The 10,416-nt window shown below is 35.8% G+C and overlaps 1 pseudogene; it reads left to right on the plus strand.

Annotated features, from left to right (window-relative positions):
• The first annotated feature begins 271 nt into the window (after positions 1-271).
• On the plus strand, positions 272-1,124 carry LOC100957711 (annotated as a pseudogene).
• Positions 1,125-10,416: the final 9,292 nt, after the last annotated feature.

Here is a 10,416-nt window from a genome sequence, read left to right on the forward strand (position 1 = left end):
AAACCTCCGAACATAAAATAAATTGACAATTAGAATTGGATAGGGTGACAGGGGTTCTCATATACATGTCTAGTTTTCAACATTTAGTCTCCTAAGGAGATTATCCTAAGAATTTATTGAAAAGTAATTTAAGACTGGCCCGGCACCCTGCGAACCTGCCCGCGCGGCCTCGCGCTATTGGCCGACTCCCGCGTGCCCCACCGGACGCTCGGAGGCTCGGTACCCGCTACTAACGCCTCGGCATTTGAACCGTTTCATCATCATCTTTGACATGGGGTCCTCCAAGAAGGTTACTCTCACATGCTCAGCCGGGAACAATCAGAAAGGGATGGAGCAAAAGTCCGCAGAACCATTGGAAGACCTGAGTTAAAAAAATCTAGATCCGTTTTTGCTGTTTGATGAATTTAAAGGAGATAAACCAGATGGATTTCCTGTTCACTCATATCGATGTTTTGAAACAGTATCTTTCATGGTCCACGAAAGACTTCTGTGGACACGTTGGTAAAATGGACCCAGGAGACCTGCAGTGGATGACGCGGACCGGGGCATCCTGCACGCCGAGATGCCTTGCTCAGTGGAGCCCACCCGTGGCTTACAACTTTGGGTTAATTTGAGGAGCTCTGAGAAGATGGTGGAGCCGCAGTATCAAGAACTAAAAAGTAAAGAAATTCCTAAGCCCACCAAAGATGGTGTGACAATTGTGGTTATCTCTGGAGAAGTCCTAGGAATAAAGTCCAAGATTTATACGAGTACATCAACTTTATATTTGGATTTCAAACTGCATGAAGGCGCAAAACATACATAGCCTGTTTCTAGAGGATGGACACGCTTTATATACATGATCTCTGGAGATGGAGATGTATACGTTGGACCTAACGACGCACAAGGAAAAATAGAACCATACCATACAGCAGTACTTGGGGAGAAGTTCGGGCGGAGAACGAGGATCTGAAGAGAAGCCACTTCGTCTTAATTGCTGGGAGCCATTAAAGGAACTGGTTGTCCAATATGGTCCATTTGTAATGAACACCAGAGAAGAAATTTCTCATGCCATTCTGGATTTCAGAAACAGAAAAAATAGATTCAAAAAGGCCAAAACCTGGAAATCAAAGATCGGAAACTAGTGAAGACCACAAGAGAGGTCTCCACGCTTCCTAGAATTTGGTCATTTGTAGCATGCAACTATTCAAGACCTTTAATTTCTAAAGCTAATTTAGCCGGTGCTTCTAAAGAATTATATGCTAAAGTGGTAACCTGGTTTATGTAACAATGCATGTAAGATGCAAATTTCCTGGCACCTGCAAATAAAACTAATCGTTGCTTCTTTACAAAAAAAAAAAGTGAAGTAATTTAAAAGTAAAATCTGATGCTATGGTAAGGTAGGATAGTAGAAACACACTTGGATAAGAAGAGGCAGATCTTTGTTCTGCTCTAACCCAGTCTTACTTGTCTGAACTGGTCAATCATCTTTGTCCCTGTTTTTTCACTTGTATGTATGTATGTTTGTATGTATTTTTTTTTTTTTTTACTCTGTTGCCCTGGCTAGAGAGCAGTGGCATTATAGCTCACAGCAACCTCCAATTCTTGGGCTCCAGAGATCCCATTGCCTCAGCCTCCTTAGTAGCTGCGATTACAGATGCCAACCACAATGTCCAGCTAGATTTTATATATATCTTTTTTATTAAGTAGAAATGGGAGTCTCGCTTTTGCTCAGGATGGCCATAAACTCCTGTGCTGAAGCAATCCACCTACCTCAGCCTCCCAGAGTTCTAGGATTACAGGTGTGACCCACTGTGCCCAGCCTGTTTTCTCACTTGTAAAAAAAGATTGAATTAATGAACTGTAAGATCTATTTAAATATTGAGATTTTGTGACAATATAAGAATCTTAACTGAGCCAGTCCTAGAACAAGGCAGAAGTGCCAAGGAGACTAGTTTGGGTAAGTATATTTAATGTGTAGAAAAGTAGTTGGAAATGATAAGAATGGTAGTTGGCCCCAGATAACTTTGGACTCTGCAAGCGATACCTTAGAAAGTGAACTTAGTTTGGAGTAATGAATAGTCACCAGAAGGGTTTTTGAGTTAAGGGAGTGCAGTAATCAAGTTTTAAAAGATTAACCAAAACAGCAGTTGGTAGGATGAACCAGAGAAAGAAAAAATTGAGTTTAAAGCGACAGATAATAAAAGCCTAAATTGGGCAGTGCCTGTGGCTCAAAGGAGTACACCCCATATACTGGAGGTGGCGGGTTCAAAACCAGCCCCAGCCAAAAACTGCAAAAAATAAATAAATAAATAAAAATAAAAATAAATAAAATATAAAAAAAATCAAAAGCCTAAATTAACAGCAGTGGTAGCAGTAGATAAAAGGAATGATTCAAGAAGGGTGTAGCATGGATTTTGTTCCTAAATTTGGCATTGCTCTAAACTTTACAGTTCATACTTCTAGAATATAAGTCACCCTCTAAAACCTGATACTTGAAATTGCAAGAGACCTAGAGAATTGGAGCTAAGCCATAAACTCTTGGAACTTTAATCTTTTATTCGGTTTTACATACATCTCCCATTTAAGAAAGCTCTATTGATAAATAGAATTTAATATTTCCATATTCCCAGAGCTAGAATTGTCCTACAATATAGCAGGAAGTATGTTGATTTCAACTACTTTTTCATCAAGCATAGATCTTCAACAGATTTGGGAGATTTCTTCTTGGCAGCTGTGATAGAAACAGAATGAGTCCGTGCTTTTATGATACATAGGACTTTACGTATTTATTTTTCTCTGATAAGTAAGACACCGAGGTACTGATAATTACTGAGCTTCAGAGCATTGTCTCTTGTCCTTTACTACTGCCCCCATGAATTAATCTGTTGCATTGGGGGACATGACTTGTTCCCTTGAGGATGATACTATTTTGCAAAATTTTGTAAGCATTTGGCTATTTTCTAAATTACAGTTTTGCTACATTGCTATGAAAACATCTACTGATACAGGACACGTTTCATCACCATATTGAAAGCCTAATTTAAAACCAAAATAAACTATGGTATGTTGAGCAAGGTCACACAATTTATAACATTTCCTTTTTTTTTGGATAATGTTTTATTTGCTATTTGTTAATAAACAGAACGTTTGTGTGTGTGTGTGTTGATATACATGTACAGATCATATACACACCCTAAGGATCTTATTGGCCACACCTATTTTCTTTACTTGGTTCTGTTAACCTCAAATGCCAGGTAGTCCATAGCTGTCCACTCTTAGAAAATCAGATTCATCTTTCTCTGAAAGTTCTGAACTGTTTTAGAAAGATTGAGCCCTGGACAAAGATTTGAATAATGATGTATAAAATACTCACATTTCTATGTATCAATTTTATAATGCAGAGGTTTATTATATTTCAGAACTTAATGATTTTCTCAAACATATATGAGTAAGGAAGTTAATCTAATGTTGTCTACATATGCAGAGATATTAAGGCAAGTACTTACAGTATATTCTCCTGGGTCTTGATGCTAGAAGTTTTCTTTTGGAAATTTTGTTATGGGAAGTTTAATTCTGTGGTTGCAAAACTTATATTATTATTAGGTTTTGAATGTAAGTTGTTCTGTGGCAGAAAGGAGAGGAGAGAAAAATCTCCCTCAGATGCAAGGACTAAAGGAAAAGAGTGGAGCCTTAAGAAATTCCTGGTGAAAAGTAGAGCATATAAATGAAGTTATATGAGTTTTCCTTTATCTCCCTGCTGACATTGAGATCAAGGGTGATAATATGAATTAATATTACACTAAAAAAAGAATTCAAAGTTCATATGCCTGATCATAAATAGGAGTAAAAAGAACTGATGTTGGGATTATTCCTAGATAAGGTGGACAAAGCTCTTCAGGTGGACAGCAGAGGGGATTAGTACACATTTATTATGATTGATCATAACACAGAGCCAAAATAAAACAAAGTTCTGGTAAACTAGATGCAATGAAAATGAAAAAGTTACATGGAAGAAGGGAAACAGGTGAGCTGTAGGTATAACGGCAATATTGGGGAGGAGAATTTTGGTGCATGAGGAAGGTGCAGAAATATTCTAGGTGATGACACAAGATGAAGAAATGGAATTGGAGATGTTTAGGATGAGGACAGAGTAGAAATAGATGTCACCAAAACATACCATAAAGGATGTACTAGACATGAAACCTTTACGTGAAGTAAATGAATCTTTGAGAAAGATGAAAGAATAGATGGGAAGTCTGAGTTGTGGCAATGAAAATGGGAAGATCATGAAGCAAAATGGACGCACTGGATTTTAACAGACATATCACAGCCGACAGATCACAGTGGAACACTGACCTTAGGACAGTAGTTGCTTAGTATTCTGCAGATATTCTTATCAAAATACGAGTTTATGCTCTGAAAGTGTAAATTAAGTCACCATGGAAAATGAGATCCTGGGCTGGAATAATATTACCTATTGTTAGCAGGACCATAGATTAAACCAAGCCATAAATTAGGGAATCCTCATCACTCACCAAAATTAGATCAGTACCCTGTTTTTTGATGTTAATTATTTTTTTAAAGCTATGATTTTTTTTTTCTTTTTTGCAGTTTTTGGCGGGGGCCGTGTTTGAACCTGCCACTTCCAGCATATGGGGCCAGTGCCCTACTCAATGAGCCACAGACGCCACCCCAGATGTTATTTTTTTAAATGAATTTACTCCAACAGTACCTCTTTGTTTTGGTTATAAAACTTGGTGGCATTAGAACCAATGCTAGGTGGGCAGATATTTGCTTATGCAGTAAGATTTAAAGGGTGTTTTGAGGGAAGGTTCATTTGAACCAAATTATCTCTAAAACTGGCCCTTTTATTATCTACTAAACTGTTGCTCAGATGAATTCGTGAGGTTAATTTCAATGAACTAGACATCAGTAATAGCTCATAAGGAAGAGGAAACAGTAAAAGGAATTTTGAGATATAAAGAGAAAACAAAAGGAAGAACCAGGGTATTGCCCAGCTGAGCATGCCTACAAATATGATGTGGGGTCCATGCAAATCGACTAGATAAAAGATTAAGAAAAATTCTTGCCTATTTTTTGATTTTTGGGTGGAGAATTGTACTTAATTCCCATCTTTGTAATAAAAGCAAAACAAGCAGTTAAACCTCTTTGAGTTGATTTAAAATATTTTATTCGTGTGGAATAAAACAGTCTACCAAATGGTCTTACTAAATGGTGTTGTCTAATTTTAAGTGTACTTGCTCACACTTGCGAGTAACACTTAAGAACTTCAGCAGGAGAGAAACGCTGCATCAGGTAAGTTGTAACCAAACGTAAAAGTTATTTCCTCTAGAAAACTGAGGAGAAAAGAGAAAAGAACCAGGGATTCTCTCTTCAAAGATATCATTAAAAAGGACATGTTTAACAGTTCATCATGTGCCTCTAGTGTACCTTGGAATGGGTATGTTTGCATATGTGTGTATTTTTAAGTTTGCTACAGGAAAATAATCTGTAAATATTAGTGCTGATGTTTTCATTTAAAAGATAACATTACGGGGTCTGATCGAAGAAGAATTGTCAAAACATGCACATGGTGGCAGGTCACTCTCCATTCTGGATTACTTAAGCAATTTATAAACCTACATATATAAAATAAAAATAAAAATATATATCAGACATGCACAGTGGATTGAAAACAATCTCAAAATTTAGTGTGACCCCAGATTGCACATCTCCAAAACAAATGCCAACGGAGCACAAATTCAGATGCATCAAAGAGAGAGTGTCCTGGTGAGGCTCTCAGCAGAAGGGGAGCCCAGGGTGCGGACGGAAGTGTATTCCCTACCTGGCTTTAGGATTTTGTTACCTTGTGAAATGTCAGCTCTGACTTTCTCAGAAAAACACAAAACTGAGTTTTTTTTTTAAATTAAAATTTTGTAATTTTAAATTTTGGCAACTATTTTTAACTTTAAAACATTTATAGAACAAATAAATTTTATATCTGGGAAAATGGAGTACCACTTTTACCTAATTGATTAGCTTACAGAGTTTTAGTTGTCTGTATATCTTTATTCACATTTTTTGGATTGATTACATAAAACGCAATGACTTAACTGCAAAAGAGAATCTCAGACTTCTGAGATTCTGTGCTATGTATGTTATAGCAAAGGAGCTGAAGTTTGTCTCTCTGTGAAACCTTGATAAAAATTTATAAATAGCCCTTTAGGATTTTGCCATATCCATATTTTAGATGGAGTAAAATATTAAATGAATTATGAACTGGAAATTATTAATTCTTAATATAAGTCAGTTAACTCAGTTTCAAAAGCATTTGTTTATTTCATCTAGAACAGACTATTTGGATTTTTTACAGAACCTAAGTCACTGACTAAGCTGTTCTGTTCTTGCCCTGTGCAGATACAGAATAAGAGGTCTGAGGCATCCTTGGCCTAGGGCAGTTTGGATTTGGTTTATAAATATTTTAAGGTTGTCAGAAACACCTCACAGTTGTACAAGGGCTATAGATTAAGTGATTCAATCCAAGAAAAGGAAAGAAAAATCCCACTAATGATATCAAGAACTGGACAAAGGATGACGTTAATGATACCCTCTAATGTTTTCCTCTGGCAATTCATTAGAGGCCCATGTGGTATGGGGACTATTTTCTTTGAAGGTAGACATGATCTTTCTGAAGGAAGCCTTAGCTTTTTTGCAACCAAAGGCACGGGCAATGCAGCTCTGCTAAGCAATAACTAGTCTCGGTAAAACTGTGTTTGAATTTAATTTGAAAGTTGGAAAATTTGAGTGTTTTAAAAAAAATTATGCCAACTGTTTCCTGGTCGACCTACACATTGTTTTTTAGAAGCTTTTAATTTAGAATTCTCTAATTAGAAACTTTAAGACATTATCAGTCCCACCATCTGCATATTATGTCCTTAGATCAATAGAAGAAAAACATGATAAAAAGGCATAGTACTAGTTTAGATAAAAGCGTACTATGAGTTATATGTTCATTTTATTTTGTATTTTGTAATAGGTTTCTGTGAACATAATAATTAGTAAGTTATATGAAAGAAATAACCAATAGAAATATTGGAAATTCACAGCTTCCAAAATTTTACCAACTTCATTCTTTCTTCTAGATGTGTTGATCACATTGTGTTTCAAGTGGATCTGACCGTTGGCAAAAGGAAATTTTAAAGCAATACTAACTAGAGCAAATAAATACATACAGTAGAACCTCTGTAAGTTGACCACCCAAGGGACTATCACAAACTGTCAGCACAGGAATTAGGCTCACGGTACTGATACATACATGTGACACATATTTGGTCTCTGAAAATTGGTTCCATTTAAGGAAGTGGTCAATGCAGGGAGGTGGTGAGCTCTAGAGGTTCTACTGTATTGAAGAGAAAATATAGATGCCTACGTACATAGATCTACATCTGAGGATGATTTTTCACGGAAATCCATTGAGCAACTTTGCAAGAAAAACAAATTGTTTGCTCTCATAAAAGCTGAAATTAGGCAATTGTAAGATTCCACACACACACACAAAATCGCTTACTAGGTTTCTTCTGGGAAAACAATGTGGAGGAAGGTATTCAGTCTTCATAATGTTTATGGTAAGTGGACACCTAAGTTTCTTTAAATATTTTTATTTCTTAAAAATACTTGAAAATTCATGTTATTATCTAGGGGAGACAAAAATGGTTGTGGAGTGAGGAGGATATGAGAATTACTAGGAAAATGTTCAATGCTCTTTCACTTAGTGATAACTGCCAGGGAGCACGTTGCCCTCTTATTTTTGAAGTTTTAAATGTATGTGACAGAAAACACAGTGGTAAACAAAAACAAAAAAGCCTAAGATGTCTTGTACATTTTTAACCATCTCTATTTATTACTTATTCAAGAAATAAAAAGTGAGATCCTTGACAAGGTAAAGCATTTATGCCAGACATGTACTGTATCATTTAAATATTATGAATCATGTCTGCCTGTAATCCGTTCTCACATACCATGCGTGAGGATTCACATTTGTTCATGATTAGGACACTACACATTTGCATGCATTTCAGAGAATATTATTGCACTTGGGTTCCAAAAATGAAACCTTGAAATTTAAACCCACATGTGGCAGGATCTCCTTGGCCAAAAGTTCTCAGTATCTCATCTATTATAAAATACCTCCATTTCAAATAAAGCAGGTATCTATCAGTATTGAGAAAGCAGGATACTTGACATAATGTTGGAGGTCTTCCATTGACACTTTACTTCCTGGTAAAATTTTACCATTGAAGGATCACTGCATGAAAGATTTACTACTGTAGGGCCACACAGGGCCCTGGATTTGGTTATTATTGTATTGAATTATACTTTTATTATAATTGTTTCTTTCTTCACTATTTTATGCTTAAGGGATCTGCGCATATAAATAGCTGCAAGATAAATAAAGCTGACAAAGGCAAGTGACGGTATCTTTTGACATTAAGGTAATTATACATGATTATATGGTAGGAATAGCCAGTAGTCCTAAAGTAATATGATTAAATAAAACAATTTGAAACTGTAATTCACCTAGGCTTTTTAATATTTTACTGTTTTTCCTTTGTTGCTCTAAAGCTATGAAATTCAAGATTTATTTGTCACTATTCTCTATATTTTCTGCCATACACTGTATTTGTGGGCTATGGCAACCAATCCCCTGGGGCTTTCTTTTCCCTTAATTTGCATAAACACAGGCATCATATGAATATTCAGTGAGTGGCTTTGCATTAAGTAAGTGCCCTTAATCAGCTTTTCAGTTCAGTTTTATTGGTTGCACGTACAGTCAGTTATTTCATGCAGAAAATCTGAAGGCCCTACAAACTAACCAGGTAAGGATTGTAATTCCTTGATGCATTTAATGAAAGAATATTATCATTTGATTACATAGGTTCTGGAGAATGCTAAAAACATGATGGCTTTTTTTTTTTCCCTGTGTTTTTTCCTTCCCTTGGTGGTCAGGTGGATGCATGATTCTCTAATTTGCATAAACATCAGCTGTATGAATAATTCATCAGGGTTATTTTAAACACTAGGCTTCTACTTTGGATGGCACTAGGGTACCACCATTTGATTGGCTGGATGCTGTTTTCATCACCAGCAGAATTCCTATAACATGAAAGCACCTAAAGGAGTTGAATTGAATATACAGTATTTGTTTTTTGAAAAATGTCTGTTATCTTTTCAAAGCAAATTGTGCTGTTCCCCCCTCCCACACACACACCATTAGAGCTTCTAGCTTTTCATGATAAATACATTACAAGCTCAAATGTGGCTGTTTGTAGACTTGACCGGTGTCTGTGATTTCTGGAGAATGGGGTAGCAGCTGTATTCTTCTGAACATGCATAAACATGAGCGACATGTAAATAAGAAACCATCACATGCATATGGAGCCCTGGACAGCTCCATTGCAGGCTCCATCTATTTTCTTTATCAGAATCTTCTCTTTTGAAGGATAACTTTGAGACTATTTTAAAATGCCACAGACAATTATAGTACTATATATTTAAGTAATAAGCATATATGATCTGACAAATTATTTTTCTCTTGAATATGTTATTTATAGTTTCTTTTTAGCCTACCTGCAGATTTTTACATTTTGTGGTTCTTTACAATAGTGACAAGAGAAGTGTTAATCAAGAATGACCAGGATAATTAATTTAAATATGAGGGTGTAATTTATCCCATAATTTGCTTAAAATAAATTGTGCCTTTTTTTAAATGCTTACAGAGACGAGGAATGTGAAGTTTAAGGCATTCTTTGGTAGTCACTTGAACATTAGTCATTTGCCTTTCTGGTCTCAGAGTCTTCACTGACAAGATTCTCATTATAAACATTTGTGCTCCTGAAACATTACAGATATATGGGATCGGAAAATGGTGCAAATTGAATTTAGTCTTTGGCACATTCCATTTTTATTTTGCTACCCCACAGAGAAATATAACACAAACAAGATGCTGAGCAATTGCTGTTATGAAGGGGGCATTAAATGATATGTGTAATCGGTTAGTGGGTCTAATCAACTATAGAATACACCTTGTTTACTGTATTTCCTGTACATTGTATGGATAAGAATATCAAAGATGCCTTTAATAAGGAATAAAGAAGGCTGAAAATTTCTCAGTATTTAAATAGGTGTTCCATATGAAGTTTTTAATGTTTTCTTTAAATCGATTTGTACTGGCATGTTCTTCACTCATATATTGTAAATAATTTGCAAATACATGAGTTACATATGATGCTAAAACTGGAGAAAAATAAAATCCTTTTCACTTTTTCTTTCTAGCTTTCTATGAGACTAATTATAGCATTGGTCTAGTGCCTATATTCTTTTCTGAGTTGTTTGTAATTAGGTGAGGGTCTATTTCTATTTTCTTTTCTTTCTTTT

This window comes from Otolemur garnettii, unplaced genomic scaffold (genome assembly GCF_000181295.1).
Source record: "Otolemur garnettii isolate 467f Iridium unplaced genomic scaffold, OtoGar3 scaffold00017, whole genome shotgun sequence".
Classification (NCBI taxonomy): Eukaryota; Metazoa; Chordata; class Mammalia; order Primates; family Galagidae; genus Otolemur; species Otolemur garnettii.